A 21286-nucleotide genomic window follows, 5' to 3' on the forward strand; every position below is an offset into this window, starting at 1 on the left:
GTTCTCTTTTTACTTTTTTGCTGTTTGCTCCTCTTTTTTTACCACAAGTGACCTTAAGTGCACAGGTAATCCAACAGTACTTTAGCTTTGAACTTTTGAACCAAAAGCCTTCAAGCTAGAGACAAAACATGATTCCTGTCACTTTTCTGTCCACAGAAAGTTGCACAGGCAGTTTGTAGCTAAGAATGCAACTAAGAATTTTTTATTTCATTGACTACTTATGTGGTGTAAATCAGCATTCCTCTTCTACAAAAGTCAAGGGAACACAAAGCAATTTGCGTCAGGTAGGAGTTGACTATTAAAAGCCCTGTACTTTTAATGTTAGAGGAAAATTTCAAACACAGATATCCATATAATTACTTTCCACAGAACAAGCACTGAGAACAAAATCAGGGGCTGATCCTTCTTGTAAGACTTGTGTTTTTATGTATCCTTTTCTGTATCAGTGTTCATGTACAAAAGGATCTGTCCTCTGTCCCCTCCATCCCTCACTCCAAGTGTTGTCCTTAAATAAGCAGCCTACCTCATGCTTATTCACCTTCAGATATAAAATCATAGAATCATTAATGCTAGAAAAGACATCCAAAATCAAGTCCAGCTTTTGAGTCAATACATTGAAGAGCCACAAATCCAGCATGATTTCTTGTTGTAGTAATGAAATACAAATATAAAATAACTCTCACAGGCATTGATGAGGTATGCTGAGACACTGGAAAGTGCATACTATTAGAAGAGCTATCAGTAGATCATATGTCATCTGGAAAACAGCCACATCTTTACATTAATGTTCTTGGACCAATGTTAAATAAGTAATTAGGACTGTTGGGGCTCAAAGAGATGAAATATTCTTTTTTAATTAATTAATCAACAGAATTAATGTTACCCCTTTTGTTCTCCTTATGGTGAGTCATTTGGACAATTGAATTAAGTTTGATATCTATCTAATCACCACAGTGTACAGATAGAAAAAAAATGCCATATTTCTACTCCTGCCTGATTATAACCATTACTGTATTGCTTTATTTATGACAATTTAATGTAAAAACCTCAGTCTATCTGATGTGAAGAAAATCTTCCTTTAACTTTTCACATTGCTTACAGTATATATGCCAGCCAAAGAGTTTATAACTTTTCCCTTATCACATGTGACTCTAACCTGTTATTCAGCTACCCTTCCTGAAAGAGAAAGGATTAACCTTTCAATATAATACAATTTTACCATTTTGCATCCTTTGGTAGGAGAGGAACACAGAGGAAAGCCTATCTGTGGACATGATTCATCTACCTCTAATGATGCCAAGAGATTGGTACTTCATTTTTTAAGGACAGAAGTTATGCAATCACAAAGGAATGATAAGCAAAAATCTCCTGCATATGGAAGTCAAGAAAACACTGTTTCACTAAGTCAGATCTGAGTGTCATGTATTCAGCCTTCTGATTGCACGGAGATTTTTGCTTGTGCAGCTCCACTCAGAAAGATTTGATAAATATAATTAATTCTGAAAAATATTTCTTCCAGTGAGGAAGTAAAACAGAGAATAAATCATTATATTGTAAATCCATTCACTGCAACTGCCCAACAACTTTGCTTCTTGTTTTCATAGACAGGTGGGCTCAACTTGATCTGCAGTCCCTTCCTCTGAGAAGCCTATTCCTTTCTAATGACTAAGCCTTGACTCCAAGCTTAAGCAACTTAAACAGGTTAACTTAATTAAATTTTAATCTTTAAATGAATGCTTCTACCGTGAGGTGTGTTTACTTTAGATGGGCAATTACTACGTTGGAGACCAGACCCTGTTGATAACAGTGTGGGGGCATCCACATCCCTTACTTAAGTGAATAGTTTAGGTGAAGAACACCCCTATATTTAATGCCACAAAGGGCTGTAAATAACCTTGGTTAGGTCACATTTTCCTCACTGACATGCAAATGCAGTCATGTTTCTACAGAGTGTGCCAAATAAATTATGCTTTGGTTTGGAGATCTGTATCAGATATCTCCATACTACAGAGTAAACGAGGAATAAAACCCACACACATTAATAATTGTCCTGATCTCCACCCCTCTCACTCTTAATTTTCCTCCTTCAAAATAGTTCTTTTTTTTTTTTTCTCTTTGGTTATGGTTGCAGTCTGGCAGGGAGAAATACACTAGGTTTATTGTCTGAATCCTTTGCTCATTTAAAAATATGATTGTTTTTATACAGATTATTCCTGCAGGTCCTGATTCTCCATGGATTAGTACTAATGCTTTAAAGAGCAGCTCACTTAGCTAGCTCTTGTTTTATAGGGTAAGGACCTCTATTTATTTTGGCTGTCCTGTCTTTACATTTAATCTCTTGACAGGGAACTGTGGAAATGCTTGGATTTTTATTACTCTCAGATTGGTGCTGAATCCCTGCTCTTATCCTTCCTATTTTTTTATTTATTGACAAAAAACATTGCATTACAACAAAAGTCTACTGTTGGGACAACTTAATCCTGTTGCAATTTTCTTGCAGTTTTCCTTTAGAAACTTAGCTATTTCAAAAACAAGCTGCCCAAACAGTCTGAATAGTGCAGTGAGAAGTTTTGCTTTGCAGATGGACGTGGTTTATACAGCTCTCCCAGCCCTTAGAGAGGCTTCTCATCCTAAGAATTGGATAGAAATGCAGGTGTTGCTTCCCAAACAGGAAAATAACACATCTCCTGGTTTGAGAGGTGAAAAATAAAACAAAACAAAACAAAACAAAACACACAGACAAAAAAAACCCAACCTGAAACTGGACTAGTGGGTTTTCCTTAACAACTCAGATATGCAAGTAAGTTTGCTTCCCATGGTATATGTTCCAAGACTTCTGTCAAGAAGTGTCTCATTCTGAAAGAACACAACAGGTACAGGGGCAGTGGTGGTGGAGTGAAGAGGAGGACATCCCCAGACAGTGGCTATGCTGCTTTCCCTTACTTCTCCACAGATCTGCTTTAGACAGACATGCATTCCTACTTCTCTTCAGTATGAAAACCAAATTATTTTTAATGCCAGTGACCACAGTATTGAAAGGATCCACTTGATTGAGACTCATCAAAGCCTCCTGAATAACTTTGACAAGGCTTCTTTTGGGGAATAGTTTCCCTGAGCTAGACAGATATTTGCCTTGCCTTCTTGATCCTTTTTGCACTGAGGCCCCCAGAGACGAAGGAAGCAGTAGGAAGCAAAGGATCTCCCTCGGGAGCAGAGGACATATTGCAATTTCAGAAATAGCTGGGAAGGACTGAGGAACACTTACAGCCTGGAAGGTGCCATTTGAATTTGCTCTGTGGTGTGCATAATTTATTGGACAAAAATACAGAGAAAGGTTGACAGATGTTCTATTATGTGGCTGTGTGTGAAATGTGTTTGTTCACATAACCTTTAGCTCACTTCTGCTACTGTAAAGATTTGTGTATCCATAAATCCCATTTTCTTGAAATAATGCCTAAAACAAAGAAAGTGTTTCTTTGGGTGATTGGAAAAATAACCAAACAGTTACATTTTAATCTAAAAAAAATTTAATCATTCCCTGCAATTCTCATAAGGCTGAAATTATAACCAGTCAAACAATCTAGCCAGCTACCTGAATTAATTCTATTTAATATAAAACTGAGGGAGGAGGAACAAATAAGAAGCCTCTGGATTTATCATAGCTGCCATTTAACTTTCATGCAGGTAGTGTTGGTCCAAATCACATAGTGCCTCCAGCAAAATAACTTCATCTGAGAGCGATGTTGCTAGATATACCTAGAAAATTGTTAAACTGAGAAAAAAGGAAAAAGAAATTAAAAACTAAAAAAAAAAAAACCCTGAAAAAACCAATTGTCCCTGCTAAACTGTTGATCATGAAGAAGAGGCCAGTACTTTCCAGGTATAAAGGAACATACCACAGTTTTGCAGAAATCACAATTGTGAGTGAACCACCACTCTCGGCAATTATTTCAAAATTGCTGTGGGGAAGCTGGAAAGTCTGAAAATGTTTACTTGTTAACACATATTTTTTGTCTGAGGATTTCCAAATCGTTGCCAGGGTAAGTTGGTGGCAAAAGCATCGGGTTCATATCTTGTGTTTTACTGCACTGGAACAGATTGTCCAGAGGAGCTGTGGATATCTCATCCCTGCAAGTGTTCAAGGCCAGGCTTGACGGGGCTCTGAGAAACCTGGACTAGTGGAAGATGTCCCTGCCCATGGCAGGGGGTTGGATCTAGTGATCTGTAAGGTCCCCTACAACCCAAATCATTCAGTGATAATTCTATAATTCTAAGAAATTCTAAGAAGAATTTCTAAGAAAAATTCTACATCCAGGGTTAGTCTAGGAATCTTTGTACTTCGTAGCTTTTCCTTGCCATAGCCACAACATTTTTCAATCAACATGAAGCCTACTGCACACCAAACTGCAGAAACTTTCTGACAGGGGCCTTTGAGGTTATCTAATACTCCTGACATAGCTGTGTTACTTGCATATCTTGTGTAAATTTATGCCTCAATGTTAAAGAGAAAGAAAAAATATTTGGAAGGTAAGTGATCAGAAGTAAATAAAAATCTATGGGAAAGTATAAAAACCATGACAAATCATGCTTACTTATGGATAGCAGGTATTTATATCCTGAAGTCAACAGAAGAACTCCAGGAATATGAATGGTGTCACACCAGAGGAAAAGAGAACTGTCAAGGTCTGTTTACTGTTACTGAATACTAAGTGGTTTTAAGTGGAGCCTATTCCAGTAACTTATGCTCTTAGATTAAATAATATACTCAACCAAACTATTTCTGTGCTTCTGTAATTCTAAAATCGAAAGGAGAATACTCCAAAGTATACTTTCTTCAGAGGAATTTAGGTGACTCTGAAAGCAAACCGCCTTTATTCTTCTAAGTTTTGAGGATAGCTCCTTTGTGTTAGGCCTTTTAGCAAGGTAAAGGAGGAGAAATGAAGCCTAACAGAAGTTCTTAAAAGTATTTGAAAACCTTTCAACACATTAATAGACTAGTGAGGCAACTTATGCGCAGTCTTGAAAAATGGTTTTTACAACACTCATCCTACCCTTTTCAGCTGATAGACACTTCAGACTCTCTCTCTCTCTCTGTGATTCAATTAAATAGAAAACTAAAAGTAAGGGTATTTTGGCAGGGAAACTAAATTATATCAGCTATGTAAATCACTCATCAGGAATCTAGCAGCTGTTTTCCTGAATTCATGAACAGCCAGGGGAAAACTAAAGCTGTGAGAGTTTACAAGCTGCTCACCAATTCATCCATTCCTTTGCACAGGAATAATCTGAAACTCTCTAACACCCACTGGAATGAAAACTCATCCATGCCAATAAACTTTTCACAGGCAGGCTTCAATAATCTGCCTGCAAGATAGCACTTGACGCTCCCTAAAGAGGGCACCAGAATGTGATATTAGCAGTGAGCTGTTTTGTCTCTTCAGATTATTTTCTTCTGCGGATGCATTTGGGGAGCAGAGAGGGAGATCCTAACACTCAGGAGAAAAGGCTGTGCCTTCAGTTGCAGAAAGGGAAAGGAGAGAGGGAAGGGAGGGAGGGGGAGAGAAAAGCAAATGCTGAGGTCCTTCCAAAAGCACGAAGGAGCTCATAACTCAGAACTTGTGCCGTTCTCTCCACATCTTCCCTGGATTCCATGAAATAGCCAGCTCGACCATTGCAGCTGACGGCCATAGGGCTCAAGTGCTCCAAGGTATGCCTCCAAAAGAGAGCTCCAAGGGATGGCTCTGGAGTTTTGACTTTATTCGCTAGAGCTTATCCTGGATGGCGTTGAAGATCCATAAACTTACAGCATGGGATAACTCTTCCATGAAACACAATGAGATACTTGTACACTTCTCTAAACTTTGGTAACAAGTGGTTTACCTTAGTCCCTCAAAGTCACCCATGTACCATCCAGGACAATTATTCCTGCCACATAAACAAGATTTCTTTAATCAATACCTGCTGATTTCTAAGCACCTTGAATTCAGCTGACACACATAGTGAAAATTGCCTTCAGTGGTATTTTCAGAAAACCAGTAGGTAAAGATCAGTGTATGTTTGTAGGGATAGATATAGATATGATTTTGATTATATTTAATGACTGTATACAAAGAACAGATTATTTTCCCGTCCACATAGAACATACTATATCTGAGTACTATTCATATCTACCAAAAATCTCCAATGCTCTCAGCAGTTTAAAAGGGATATTTCAACTATATAAAATTTTAAAAGTATCTTTGCCATAAGTGGTTCTTTTAAATTAACATGTGTTTTCTTCCTGCATGTGAGTTAGACCAAAAATATGCTGAATGCTGGTGGTTGTCAACTGATGCACATACCATAAAAAGTTTCTGTGATATTTTTATATTTTTCCAATGTATGCCAAGCAACTGGGTACCACAAATATATGTTGCACAGAACAGAAATTTAAAGCCACAGTTGCTTTCCAGACTGTTCCTGCAACAAATCTGGGGCTTCCAGGGGCCTAATTGCTTATTTTAAATGAAGCATGCACTTAAATTTCTTGCCAAGTCAAAACCTTTTTCTGTAAACTCTCTTGCCTGCTATTTTTACTCATTTTCTAGTATAATGCAAAATAGAGCTCCCACTTTAGTGCCCTGATATATAGTGAATAATTAGAGCTGAATGGAAAATAGAAACATTTTTTCAGGGAAAAATGTCCTCTTTGTTTTATCTCAAAGTATTCCAAGAGAAAACTACAGTAATACAGTTAACATTTATAATAACAGCATTGTAAAGCAATATATAGAAGTGTAAAGCAAATAATAGTAACAATGCAGAAACTGGTTTTAATTGCTTTCACCTAAACTAAACTATTTGGTATGTGGATATTGCTATTAATTTCCACAAGATAATTCATTAGATAAAATATTTTTACTCAGAGGGAAGAGTGGTATCAGAATCCCAGTGGGTCGACATTTTAAATCAATTTGCTGACTGCCTGTAGTGGTAGCATTTTAATAGCAGATTTAGAGTATATAAGCCAGCAAAAGAATGCTTTGCAATAACTAAATATTGCTTGGTGAGGTCAAACTTTTTTTCCCCATTATGATGTATGGATGCAGAGAAAGTTCGGAAAAAAGGTGAATAATCCTGCAGCTAGTATAGAGGTAAATACTCATTATTTTAGCAAATAACTGTGAATATATTCGGAAGGTGTACCAAAGTGTAGTTTTTAGCTCTGGCATATTATTTTATTACATAAATAAAATATAAAATTTTATGAAATACACATAATAAAATTTTGGGAACTTTAAATCCACTGTTTTTTTTCTGGCTTGGTTTAAACCCTTCTAAGAAGCACCAAATCCCATGATTAAGAGGTAAGATCCCATGATTAAGAGGCAATAGGAGAAAGACTTCCTTGTAAAACAATAATATTATATGCTGATAAACAAGCATATCTCTGAGGCAGCATAAAATAAACTACTTCTGCTCATCAAAGAGGCTGAGGCTAAAATTGTGATGCTTCAAACAAACTTTTTTTTGTTTTATTTCTTTTCCTCTTCTCCTATTATTCCTTCTCTCTGTATTTTTTCTCTTTCTCACTGACTCCTTATCTTTTTTGCTTTTTCTCTTCTCCTGTTTCTTTCTATGAAAGGTGGCTGTCCATGGAGAGGAATTCATAATGGAAATTCAACACTCTACAGTACAATTCCAAATAATACTTGTACAGGTTGACCTTGGCAGATTTTTCAAAGTAGATGGTTTTATACAGCTATGGCAGTGAACCTAGTTCTTAACTTTCTTATTAGAAAAATAATTCTGCTTCCAGGTGGATGATCTATCATAATGGGAAATGAGTAGCTTATCATTACAATGAAGAAACTGGATTTTGGCTGAGAAAATAAACAGCACACAACTTTTATACCATGGGTGCAAGTTAAAATAAATCTGATAGTGAATATATATTGAATTATTGAAAATAGCCGTGCTTAGCTGCTGAGATTCAGACTAAATGTGAAAGGTAGTTACAGAAAAAAGCTTAGAAATAAAGAAGTTACAGCAAGCAAAAATATACAAGAAAAAAAAATAGAGTTCAGTAGGTGAGAAAACAAAGGACGATGAACAAGAAACTGCTTGAAAAGTGCTGGCACCTTATCAGGCATGTAGCAATTTTAGAAGACAGGATTGCTGTCTTGGGTTGTAATACGCAACCAAAAGCTGAATTCTATTTGTCGTCTGTTGAAAATGGTTGGGGAGGTGGTCTTTTTTTCTTTATCTCTTGTATAGCCCATTCCACATAACTCCAGGGGGCAGGGTGTGGGTGCCTTCTGCTAATGGACCAGCTGTTAAAACCAGGTAGAGCAATTTTCCTTCTCTCTTAGATGACCCATCCTTCCTCTGGGTGATATCTTCTGTTAATGGGCCATTAAGGCTCACCACATGACTGACACATTACATCATTCCATTGTGATATGCTCCAGCCAGTGGGAGGAGCCAAGTATTCCTACCTAGACAAAAGCTGCAATTCAGAACACCAAGACAGCCTGGTTTTCCACTGGATGTCTCAGAGGAAGACCAGACCCATCTTGCCACCACTGGACCCTTTCTACAGGATCATCTGTACTCCATCAAAATCACACCTGTTACTCCAAGAGGATTTATTTAGACTGCTTCCATCAACCTGACCAACAGCATGTCAGGTCTTGTTCTGACTCTGTCAGGGTTTCTAGGATTTTTGTTTGTTTGGGGTTTTTTGTTTGTTTTTTATGCTACTACATTTTTTATTTTTAATATTCCTAGTAAATAACTGCTATTCCTATTCCCATATCTTTGCCCAAAGGCCCCAATGGCAAAATTATAGTAATTTTGAAGGAGGGGATTTACATTCTCCACTCCAAGGGATGCTACAGCTTTCCCTGGCAGACACCTCTCTTTCCAAACCAAGACAGTTGCCATTAAGGAAGTTTATTTGTTTTCTTTGCTCTTTTATCTTGTTCTTTCATGGTGTTCAGGTGGAAAATGATGTTAAAGAAGATACTGGACGATTGGTTCCAAATCATCTGAGGAACTGAATGGAGTGCCCAGATTTTCCTCTGTTCTTCTCCTTTCATCTTCTCATCCTGCATTTGAATCTATTTAGTCACTTTTCTATTGCATTTGCCTTCGATTGTCATTTCTATAACTGCATCTCTTATTTACCTTCTTTTGTAAGGCTTTTTCTACAGGCTTGTTTTCTTTTCTGTTTTCACCTACAGTCTGTACACTTTCCCTTTTCATTTTCTCTAGCACTACACTCAAGAACAGTAGATACTGCATCAGTAGGAGTTCCCAATGCATCCACTGCTCACCTGTACTTTACCTTTCTTTTCTCTAAGTTTCTCCTTTTACATTATTCATTAAGCAATGTCAGTAAATGAAATATTTGTGGACTATTGGCAGCTTTCAACAAATTATAGTTGTGTAATCTATTTAGTGACAAAAATATTGTTGGTTTTATACTTTTCACAGATGAAAACAGGTAGTATACAGGAGTACAATTTTGTGTGGTTTCATGAACCCAAACACCTCCAGAAAACATTGCTAATTCATATAACATCCCTGAATGATAGATTTAGCACTTAAATCTCTTATTTAGGGCAAAACTCTATATAATTAGAACTAATCGACAATGTCCTGTCACAGAAGTTCCTGTGGAAAATTCAGCACATTCTTTATGCCAAAAAATACAAAAGGAATAATTTTTGCCCATTGAACTAGGATCTGCAGCTACCACTGTTATCAGTAGTTCCACAAACCTGACAGCCCAACAAGTTTCTGCACAAGATCTCCTCTACAAACTGCCTTGACAGGGATTGAGTCTGGCAGATGGACAGGTTACTTTGTTCTGCATTTGGCATATCTGCCTTGTGAAAACTTTAAATGTCCTAAATAAGCCTGGTTTTCTCCTTTTTGGGGAACTTCATCCTTCAGTATCCTTTATGGCTGTATCTGTGGGATTTGTTTGAGAATGGGTATCTCAAACATACAGGTAAGAGCTGAGATCAGAACAGAGGCAGAGAAACCCAACCAACTGTGTGTGATCACCCAGGCCTTCTACAAATGTCTGCCAAGGAAGAGTCACCATGCAGCATCATTAGGAATGGTGCTGGCAGGAAGAAACCATCAAATAGCCCCATCAGGAGGGCATAAAACCTGTTTATTGCTTCTTTTGTGGGGTCAGGATTATCAAGGCTAAAAAGATGACAGTGATTACTGTCTCAGTAAGTCATGTCAGTGAACACAAGTTACATAAACCATTCTGCTTTCCATTCTTCTGCACTGTACTGACTCAAGAACACTGCAACAAGTATCACACAGAAAAGTAATGCTGTAGATTTGCATGTCTGACCACCTTAATTTTTTTGAGGAAAATATGGTGGGAGAAAGTTTTGCACTTAAAGTGTCAAGAGGTGGGAGTGACGGGCAGCAGTGAGGGGTTAAGAAATAAGAGAGCCTAGTAATGTTCCTGTAGTGTAGGAGAGGTTATCTCGGTGGGACTTACATATTTATAGACATAGACATATAACCAGAAAGAGTTTCTCGCATCTGACAGACAATATAAAACAAAAAAAAAAATAAACCCCAGCTTGAATATGTCACTCTTTTTTGTAAATTTTTTTTACTGCCTTTCTCCCTTCCAATTCTTTACAAAGCTTTATAGTTCTCAGTATGGAATTTATGAAGTTTCATTGTCTGTGTTTCAGAATCATGCTGTGCTGCCTGATGACCTTGTCTATATTTCAGATACTTGTAAAAAATATTTTACCATAGAAAGCAAAACTTGACTTTTCTGTCTGAAAATAATTTAGGAAGCGGTGAGAGTTATGATCATACTGCAAGGTGAAATGTTTCTGGAGCATGCTGCACACCACGTCTATCAAATCTGCACCAAATTTTCTTTTTCCTACTCTATAATTGAACGAGTCTGCCAGTTGCCCACAGTACTTTAGAAGTATGGATAATAAATTGGCATATTTCACAATATTTAGCTTCACAGATGTAAAGAACCGTTTTGACACACTGATCAGCTTTTCACCCTCTATAGGAAATCGGCTCTAGCATTGGCTTCTTTACATGACATCCCTTCTGCATTAATAAAAGGTCATCCTTATAAAGTGAGGAACTTAGCCATCTCCAGCTATGTTTTCATCCTCCAGCTCAAGCGGCTAACAATCAAATATGAAGGAATGTAGACACAGGTGTACACACACATACACGTGTGCATTCATGAAATACTTCCATTCTTTACATGACCAATGCTGAAGATGTCTCAGTAACTTAGATTCCTTCCATATTTAAAGTTAAGCCCCTTTAAAGTTGTTTCATGCTCATTAGTTCTTAAGTTTCCCTGGTATCATTATCTTGAGATTTTGACACAAATTTTTACGTACTCCTCATCTTACCCATGGAGTCAAAAGCATTTAACGTTACAAGTTAATGAATAAATGAAATGATTCCAATCACAGTTAAAAAAACTGCAAACTTGAAAACTAGCAAAAATCAGGAGTTTATAGGAAGCAAGAAAACATCTCTCAAACTCTGTGACAAATTTTGTAAACACCAAGATTAAATTGTGAAAGATATGTTATTTACCTGGGCAAAACAGATAACCTTTTAACTAGGATGTTATCACAGAATCACAGAATGTGTAGGTTGGAAGAAACCTTCAAGATCATTGAGTCCAACCTAGGCCTAACACCTCAACTAAACCATGGCACTGAATGCCATATCCGGATGTTTTTTTAAACACATCCAGGGATGGTGACTCCACCACCTCCTCAGGCAGACTGTTCCAGTATTTAATCACTCTTTTCATGAAAAACTTCTTCCTAGTATCCACCTTATATTTCCCTAGGTGCAGCCTGACACTGTGTCCTCTCATTCTGTCAGTTGCGTGGAGAGAGAGACCAACCTGACTACTGCCACCCTTCGGGAAGTTGCAGAGAGCGTTAAAGTCGCCTCTGAGTCTCCTTTTCTTCAGGCTAAACAACCCCAGCTCCCTCAGTCATTCCTCACAGTGTTTGCATTCCCAGCTCCCTCACCAGACTCGTTGCCTCCTCTGGATGTGCTCAAGCATCTCAAGGTCCTCCCTGAACTGAGGGGCCAGAACTGGACACTCGAGGTGTGGCCTCAGCAGTGCTGAGTGCAGGGGAAGAATGACCTCCCTGCTCCTGCTGGCCACACTATTCCCGATCCGGGCCAGGATGCTACTGGCCCTCTTGGCCACCAGGGCACACTGCTGGCTCATTTCAGCTGCTGTCACCAGAACCGCCAGGTCCCTTTCTGCCTGGGCACTGTCCAGCCACACTGACCCCAGCCTATAACACTGCAGGTGGTTATCGTGGCCAAAGTGCAGGACTCAGCACTTGGACTTGTTAAACCTCATCTTATTGGACTCTGTCCATCCATCCAACCATTGCAGGTCTCTCTGCAGAGCCCTCCTACCTTCCAACAGATCGACACATGCTCCCAGCTTAGTATTGTCTGCAAATTTACTAATAGAAGATTCAATAACCTAATCTATGTCATCAATAAAAATATTGAACAGAGTTGCCCCCAGCACAGACCCCTGAGGGTCACCACTGGTGCCTGGCTGCCAGCTGGATGCAGCACCATTCACCAGCACTCTCTGGGCCCGGCCATGCAGCCAGTTCCTAACCCAGCAAAGAGTGCTCCTGTCCAAGCCCCGGGCAGCCAGCTTTTCCAGGAGTGTGCTGTGGGAGACAGTGTCAAAAGCCTTGCTGAAGTCCAAATAGACAGCATCCACAGCCTTTTCTGCATCCACCAGGCTGATCACCTGGTCATAAAAGGAGATCAGGCTGGTCAAACATGACCTACCTCTCCTAAACCCATCCTGGCTGGGCCTGAGACCCTGGCCATCCTGTAGGCACTGTGTGATGACACTCAGTATAAACTGTTTCATTATCTTGCCAGGTACTGAAGTGAGGCTGACTGGTCTATAATTACTAGAATCCTTCCTCCCACTCTTCTTGTGAATGGGTGTCACATTGGCCATCTCCCAGTCTTCTGGAACCTCACCAGTGAGCCATGGCTGATTGTAAATGATGGAGAGTGGCTTTGCAAGCTCATCTGCCAGCTCCCTCATCACCCTGGGATGGATCCCATATGGGCTCATAGATTTATGAGTATCCAAGCATCTCAGCAGTTCTGACTGTCTCTTCTTGGATAATGGGGGACCATTCTGTTCCCTGACACCATCAACTAACCCAAGAGAACAGTTATCTTGAAGGCAAGTGTTCTTCCCTCTGAAAACTGAGACAAAGAAGGCATTAAGTACTTCTGCCTTCTCCTCATCTACAGTTACTAAGTTCTCTCCCTCATCCAATAAAGAACAAAGTTATGACTCATCTTTGTTTTAGAATGTACATTTATATATTCACTAGCACTTTTACAGTGATATATATAACATGCACCGTATACTATAATATGGGAGGACTGCCTGTTTGGGTAACCTGAAACAGAATTCTCAAATAATAGCAGTTAAGTAGCCACTCCATTCTACTGCAAATGAAAAACTCTTACAAGACTTTTTCCATAATTTCTTCTGAGATGCTTGTCTGTCTAAGTATTAGGGCAGTAAGTGAGATGTTTTTTAGAGGGCTTGATGTTGCTTTTCTTCACAGATTATTCACTACGAAACTTTGAAATGCACTAATCCTGAAGTGTTAATGCATCATGTTTGCCTTGCATCCTGTTTTCTTTCAATATTGGACATTCAATATTTTAAGTCCGTCTTCAGGTCCCTTCTGTATGAAATTAACATGTATGTAGTTTTAAAGTAGTCATGGTTTTGTCTTGCTTACAACATCTCTTGTACAAGAGTGGAAGGTAAACGAAATGATGAAAATGCACTTAAATGCTTCATACTGACTTTAAAAAACCCTACATTAAATAAGTCTAGAGAAAGACTTTCACCTCTATTATAGTAATAAAATTACAGCCTGGGCTAGAGTTAGCTGAACACTGACAGTACCTCTGCTCACTGTGTCCATCCTACTCCCAAGCCACAAATACATCTTATAAAAGAGGCTCAGTGGAGTAAGCAAAAGTACACAGAAGCCTGAATTTATTTTTTTTTTAACAAAGAAATTTATGTTTCATAATTCATTGCTATTTATTGAAGCTCCAGTTCTGCCACTTAAACAAACTGAGTAATACATGCACCAGAGAGTTTATCTGTATCTTTCAGTGGTGCTGCGTATTGCACATGTTACAACACAGTGGAGGAAGGGTGGCAGAACCAAGGGTACATTATTTCCCAGAAATGATATTTTGAACTTCATATTCAGTGTCTAATCAGTACTCCAACTCAACTGTCAGTAACTTTCTGCCCTAGTAGAGAGAACAGTGAGCACTCTTCTGGTGTTCACATTTAAGATGAAATATTGCATATATTGTTCCATATATTGCTCTTGAGAACACAATAACCATATGAGCAATTTATGGTATACTTTGGCAGAAGAACTGGGATGAATTGAATTTATTTCCACAGGAAATGCTTTTGCAATCCCAGTTCTCACTCAGAAAATAAAAACATATTTCTGAGCACCTGGGGAAATCACCTAAAATGCACATATATCCTGCAGTCTAGAATCACAGTCACAGTTGCCAAGTAACTACTTTTTTGAAATATAGGAGATCTGATTATGGTCACTTTTCTTAGTGAATAACTGGAAAGAAATGGAAGAATGGCTTTCCTAGAGGCTCACTGCAAATACAACCTTGTGAATAGTATTTTTTTTTTTTCAAATCACTATGGAATATGCAGAGCTGTAAAAAAAAACAAAACAAAGCAAAACAAAAAAACAAAACAAAACAAAACAAAAAAAACAAAAAAAAACCCAAAAAAACCCAAAAACCTTAAGAGGTGTTGCACACATTTCAGTATATTTATATTCAAAATATATTGTTTTTTGGACCCCTAACTACAAGATCGCGCTTCCTGCCTATTACCTCCTTGCTCTGAATGAATGATAAATGAGGGAAGTTAGAAGCAGCCAGAAGAAGGAATTTCCATCCCATATAATATTGAAATTCTAAGCAATGTTTCAAAACTTGCAAATAAATAGAATCTTCCATTAAGCTAAAGGGGCTTTTTCCCATATTGACTTTTCTGCTGCACAAGTGGGAATGTTGACTACAGAAAGACATGTTTTAAAAGTGAAAACTAAATCAGGAGCAAACGGGAGAAGGAATTTTTTCTTGCTTTACCATGCTGACTGTCTTACCAACACTCCCTGCTGTCTGGTACCCATAGGGAGATATCATTCAGTTTGGGAAGCACTGGTGACAACATGAGAGCAAAGTCAACAGCAGGACACCACATTAGGCCAATAACGTCTTGCATCAAGCAAGTTATGATTTTCTTATCTCCCTCATAAGTCATTTTAGTTGTGCATCCTATTTTTCTGAGCAGTGCTGTAAAGTAATTCCATAAGCAATCACTAATAAGATTACAGCTCTGAAGGGTGTAAAGATAACAAAAGATCATCACAGAAAAGTCATTTTCTTTATAAAAAGTGTGGAGGGGATTCATATATATAACTGTAATAAAATAATATTTCAAAGGGTGAAGATAAATCATATGAATCCACTGTAAAAAAACCCAGAACTTTTTTTTTTTTTTTTTTTTATGAGATGTAGGAATTGAATGTTAATGTCTTCTTTCCATAAGAAGAAATTAGTATTATCTATATGCTCTTTTTCCTTTTTGACAACATGTTACTTCCCTGGAGCTTTGCATGGGTTTTTTTTATTTTACTGTGGCTGGTAGGCACAGTATCTCTCAGAAAATAATTCCGAAGGGCTAATTACCATGAGCTGTATTTAAACAAGATCAGATCTGTTATATTTCAGTTCCTTACTTCTGAAATGCTAGCTGAACATCAGACTGTTTTATAAGTGCCATATGTACCTACTTAATTATTTCATTGGGTCTGTCATGTATTCATGTTTTGTTTGGACAAAACACTTGTGAATACAGATATACATTTTGCAAATATAGCTGTGTCTTTTTAAATTACATCTAGAATTTGTCTTATCCAGTTTGCCCATGATTCTGTCTTTGTGTCTCAAAATCCAGTAAAATTCTTTTTTCTGTATGTATTCTGAGATGGATAGGAAGAGAGGAAGATAAAGAGGCAAAAAATGAGAGGTATGGTCAAAATTTAAAGCTATTTCAGATAATGAATACTTCCTGCGAGAAACATGAACAAGACAAGTGTTTTGATTAACATCAAGAACATTTCAAGCAGAATTATTTACCAAAGCTTGCAGGGATGAAATTGCATAATAATGAGGTATAATAAAATCATTGGTGCAGATGTGGAAAAAGCATTATTAATCTCCTCTCTATAAAATAATAATTCCTGTATTATTTTTCATTGATTTAATATCATGCCCTGAGACAAAACACAGTAACTTTTTCATGAGAACTTTCCAACAAAGTTGTAAATGGGAGAAAAAAATTCAAGATACCACCTTAAAACTGGTTTCATATTATATCACTGAAATCAATAAATTAATCTTGAAAAACTATCTTATTAACTTTGATTTTCATTACTTAAAAATGGAGAAATAAATTTCGTAGCAGCATGAAAAACACAATAAAAGAATTACAGCACCACTTAATTTTCATTATTTTCCTCAGGAAACTGACCAGAAAAATATTTTGAGTACAAACGGAATATGTAACTCTCAAAGTTCAGGAATGTATGAGCAGAACCAGCTTTTTTAGCCTCTACCTTTTTCAGAACTAATGGGTTATCTGCAGTTGACAGCACCTCCCACACAATAAGCATATGCTGCAGAGGTGTGTATGCACATCCTTATGAGAGCATTCCGTCAGTAACCCCTTCTCTCCTTGTGTCCCTCTCCCTTATCAAATACTTATATAAGAATCCAAGAATTGACAGGACACTGAAAGAACAGAACTGAAATGTCAGTTTGTTCTCTCCAAGAATGACACAGTCAACAGTCTGTGTGCTCCTAGCAATGGCGCACTGCAGCTCACTAATGTAGAGCAGCAACTCAATTTTCTCCTCACCTCTTTTGGAATCTGTATTATTGGTTTGATTTGGTGTGGGGTTTTTTTCCAATTTTCTCTACTTTCAAAAATCAAAGGAAATTTGTGTAAGGATTCTTTGCAGTATATTTCCTAACATACAAGTATAGCTGAAATTTACCATCTGCATATCACTTAGATTTCATTTATCTCATACCATTACCCATCAATTAGGTCACTTTTTCCTGTTGTAGCATGTGTATGTCATGTACTCTTAACATTTTCTCCTGTGATCCTCCACTTGACTGTGCACCTTATGATCCATCCATCCAATCCATTATGATCACCAGCATATTTGTGCTTCTGCTGAGTGCAATCCCAGGGTAGAACCAATGATGTGATACTTCACTAGTTCAAAAATGCTGGCCATTCTTGTCATGACTAATGCAGTGTTGGGACTCCCACTATATATGACATAACATCAAATAAATATGTTTATAATACAGAGAAGCTGGACAGAATTCAGCTCTTAATGTTGCAATATCTCCTGCTTAAAGGATTGTCCAGTACAAAAATATCATCAGCAAGAAAAGGATGTTATAAGAGGCTGAAGGACTGAGGGAAGGCCAAGAATAAGATGTAACATCCTCATGTAGTCATTATATTTGTGCTAATAATAGAGATTAATAATAAACCTCTGGAGAAAACACAAGTCTGCCACCTGTTATTCCCAAATTAGACTCCTGAAAGTGTCACTATAGTCAGCAAGGCACTCCTTTCTCAAATAAGCAGTCCTTATAAGTCTATATGTTTTCTGTTTAATGTGGAGATGCAACTTTCAGACACACATAAGCTAAAGCCCTTCAGAATATCCCTTGGTCCGAGTGACCTCACTGCATTTTTTAGTATGATCATATTTTAACATGCAGAATTAATGAGGAAAAGAAAGAAATAAAGTTTCTCATTCAGCTAAGTTTCTTTCAAACAATATTTAAGTTATAATGGTCTTCAGAACTTGAGAATTCAAGAGGTAAAATGTAGCTATTATGCTGTCATTATGGCAAGAGTACTAGCTACAACAGGTGAGTTTAGGAGTTTATTGTTTCCATCACTGAGGGATTTTAAGACCAGATTAGCTGGAACCTTTCTGGAATGCGGTAAATACCTTTGGGTATTTCACTGTTTTCTAGTTACATGGAGAAACTATTGAAACTAGCTTCAAAGTCTGCAAGGTGATAAATGCTCTGTGATCCCGCTCAATGCAAAATTTACCTTCCTTTTTGTTTTCATTCACTTTTGCTTTTATCTCAACTCACTTCTTCTTTAAAAAAAAAATGTTTCCAGTGGTAAAACAGTATAGTTAAAAATGTACTTGCTCTTTTAGGAAGTACCACAAAATAGGTCTAATCATCTTGCATGACTTGGATTATAATCCAGGTCTACAAGGAAATGGGATGAGTCAAGAGACTAATTGTTTTATCAGAAATCAGTGGAAATGTGGGGAAGAGATATCAGCTCTTCAAGATTATCTGTGCTGGAGCTGTTTAAACATCTAGAACTGTAGGATGGTTGCCATAAGCAGCAGGCCAAAGGGAATGAAAGAAACCAGCTGGAGTTAGTTTGCAGTGGGCCAAAGAGGTCCAAGTGTCAAAATGCTCTGATACAGCTTTCGGGCCACTCATTCTTTTTATGACATGTACTTTGAAAAAGATCTGAAAGTGCTGAACACTATGAGACACCTTGCTCCAAAGTAATTTTACTAGAATGCAAGTATCTTTTTAAGTAAATTCCATTAAGCAGATAACATTTATCTACTGGGAATTTTCTTAGAAAAATTGGAATTGAAAGCTGGTTTTTATTTTCAGTTTGCTACTGTAGACTTTCTAAAGTAGATATTTCCTTTATAAGTCTTTCCACTTCCCATTGTTTAAATAAAATATGTTTGTCTTCTTTATTTTAGAAATAATCCAATTATGGAAACTGTCAGAGTATGGAAATGCAAATGAAAGAGTGGCCAGAAATTCAATTTTGCCTCTCAAGAGCTTAGAAAATTCTTTTGTGGGAAAAGCATGTTTCAAATTAGCTCACTACTAATACTTTTAAAATTACAGGCTTCATCTTGGAGATCCTACTGTTCAGCTTTTAAGCATAAATTCATGGAAATTCTGAGATCACACATAGTAAGTGCTTAATTTTCATTCAGAGTTGTCTTGAATATATAAAAACTGAAAAGCTGAATGTTGCAAATTGTCTTTTCATAGTAAATCCATTATGTACTGTAACTGTGTTTTGAAATACATAGTCTCACTGAGTTTGCTCTGATTTTGTCATTGTAGTAGGACAGAAATATTCCTAAATCCTGTATCTTGGAGACTGATGTGAAAACGTAGATTATGTATACCAAGTCTAGCAACTTGATAGTTTCTGATTTTGTAGCTATAGACATTTGATCTTTAAAATATTACATATATGCTTTATCTGAAAAATGCATACAAAATACAACTACTGTGACTGACTCAATGAAACAGATGATATCTCTAACAGGTAAAAATCCCATAGGTTATCTTATTCACATAAAGTGTAGTAGCTATTACTGCAACACATAAAAGATACCTTTCTCATATTTATGAATGTTGATGTGCTTACAACGATTTCATTATAATAAGTTAGTAAATTAAGCCCAAAAAGACCAGACTTTGGACTGGTTTGTGCATGTCAGAAAAAATTGGTCTCAAGATGCCATAATGATGAAGGTTTTCAATGACTTTATATGACTTCTTTTAATTTCACTCAAAAAATCCATGTCTAATACAGAAAAAAATAATTCCTAAAACCAAAGAAAGAAATAAACATTCTGAATCCATGAAAATTATTAGAATGAGGAAGGATTTTCTTTTATATAGCAATTCACTCACTTCAACTTATGTTACAACTTATGCTATCACTGAATAAGTTAGAATCTGAAAAGGATGTTATTAGACTCTCCATGTATTGTCAAATTGACATAAGTGCATTCTTCTTAGGAATTAATGTTTTCTTTCATTTTTAGAATACTTCTTTAATGATCTAGTTTTCACATGTTCTGATTCCTGCCTATTTCTGAAAGGAAGAGTTCATGGGAGAAAAGTGCTCAAAGGCAAAATGATTCTCACGGCTGATGAATAACTGCACAACATACAGCTGGTATTTTGCATTATTTAGAAGATAGATTGAAATTTTGCTGGAATTAGCTTTTTTGTGGTTGGTGTAATGACAGCCACAACTGCAGAAATATACAATATTTTTGCTTCTTTAACTTGAGCATGTAAGTTCTCATAGAAGGCCAAGAACCCCAAGGTTAGGGCTCATCAAAATTTTCAAAACACCATGCAAATATTAAGATTTGAATTATGACACTATTGTTTCAATATAGTTCTCACTGTTTCCCATATTTTCCACTGAACTTGGAAACTTCAGAAACCAAATTCTGTCCATCAGTAAGACCCAGTAATATTAGTTAGAGCACATAAGATTTTGAGTCCTGAAGCTCTGACCCTCAAATATGTCAATTCCAGGCAATGGCGATTAAGGTCCAGAGCATTTTCAGGAGTTTGTATCCCAGTTCCTCAAAGGACTCAGCCAAACAAGTGTCCACATTCTCTCCCTTTACTTTCTTTTTCTGCTGTCCATTTCTGCATTACAGCAGTCTCAAAGGCTAACAACTAACTCAAATGTAGCGGAGCTGACCATTCTTAAAACTGCTATTTTATGTCCTGGAAGAGATGGAATAAGAGACAGGCTGGTCATTTGCTTTTCAATAGCAATTGGAATAAACATGCAGAAATTTGTGTATGTTTGTTGGGAGGGGTGTTAGCTAATTCTTTCACCATTGGAGCTTTTGTGGTTTTGGATTTCCTATTATATTAAAATTCTAGGGGGAAAAAAACCAAACCAAAACAAAAAACTCACACAGCTGTGCTATTCAACCATTCTTGCTATCTTTTTATCTCTTGCTTGTTTGTTAAAATGCAGAGACCACCCATGCCACAACAGCATTGACCAGAATCTATGGAAGATTTGCAGCTCAGGGCCCATAACAGCACCAGCCATGAAATGGCCATTCTGTCAGGGACAAGCTGGCTGCTGGTCTCAGCTGGAAATTGATGCTGTTCCATTGTTGAGGTCAAGAACAGGACACTGTTCTCTCAGCAAGTTATGTCAAATGTCATTGGAAGTGGAATAAAAGACACTCAGATCTTTAATATAAACAGCCTC

The sequence above is a fragment of the Sylvia atricapilla genome, chromosome 1 (assembly GCF_009819655.1).
Source record: "Sylvia atricapilla isolate bSylAtr1 chromosome 1, bSylAtr1.pri, whole genome shotgun sequence".
Classification (NCBI taxonomy): Eukaryota; Metazoa; Chordata; class Aves; order Passeriformes; family Sylviidae; genus Sylvia; species Sylvia atricapilla.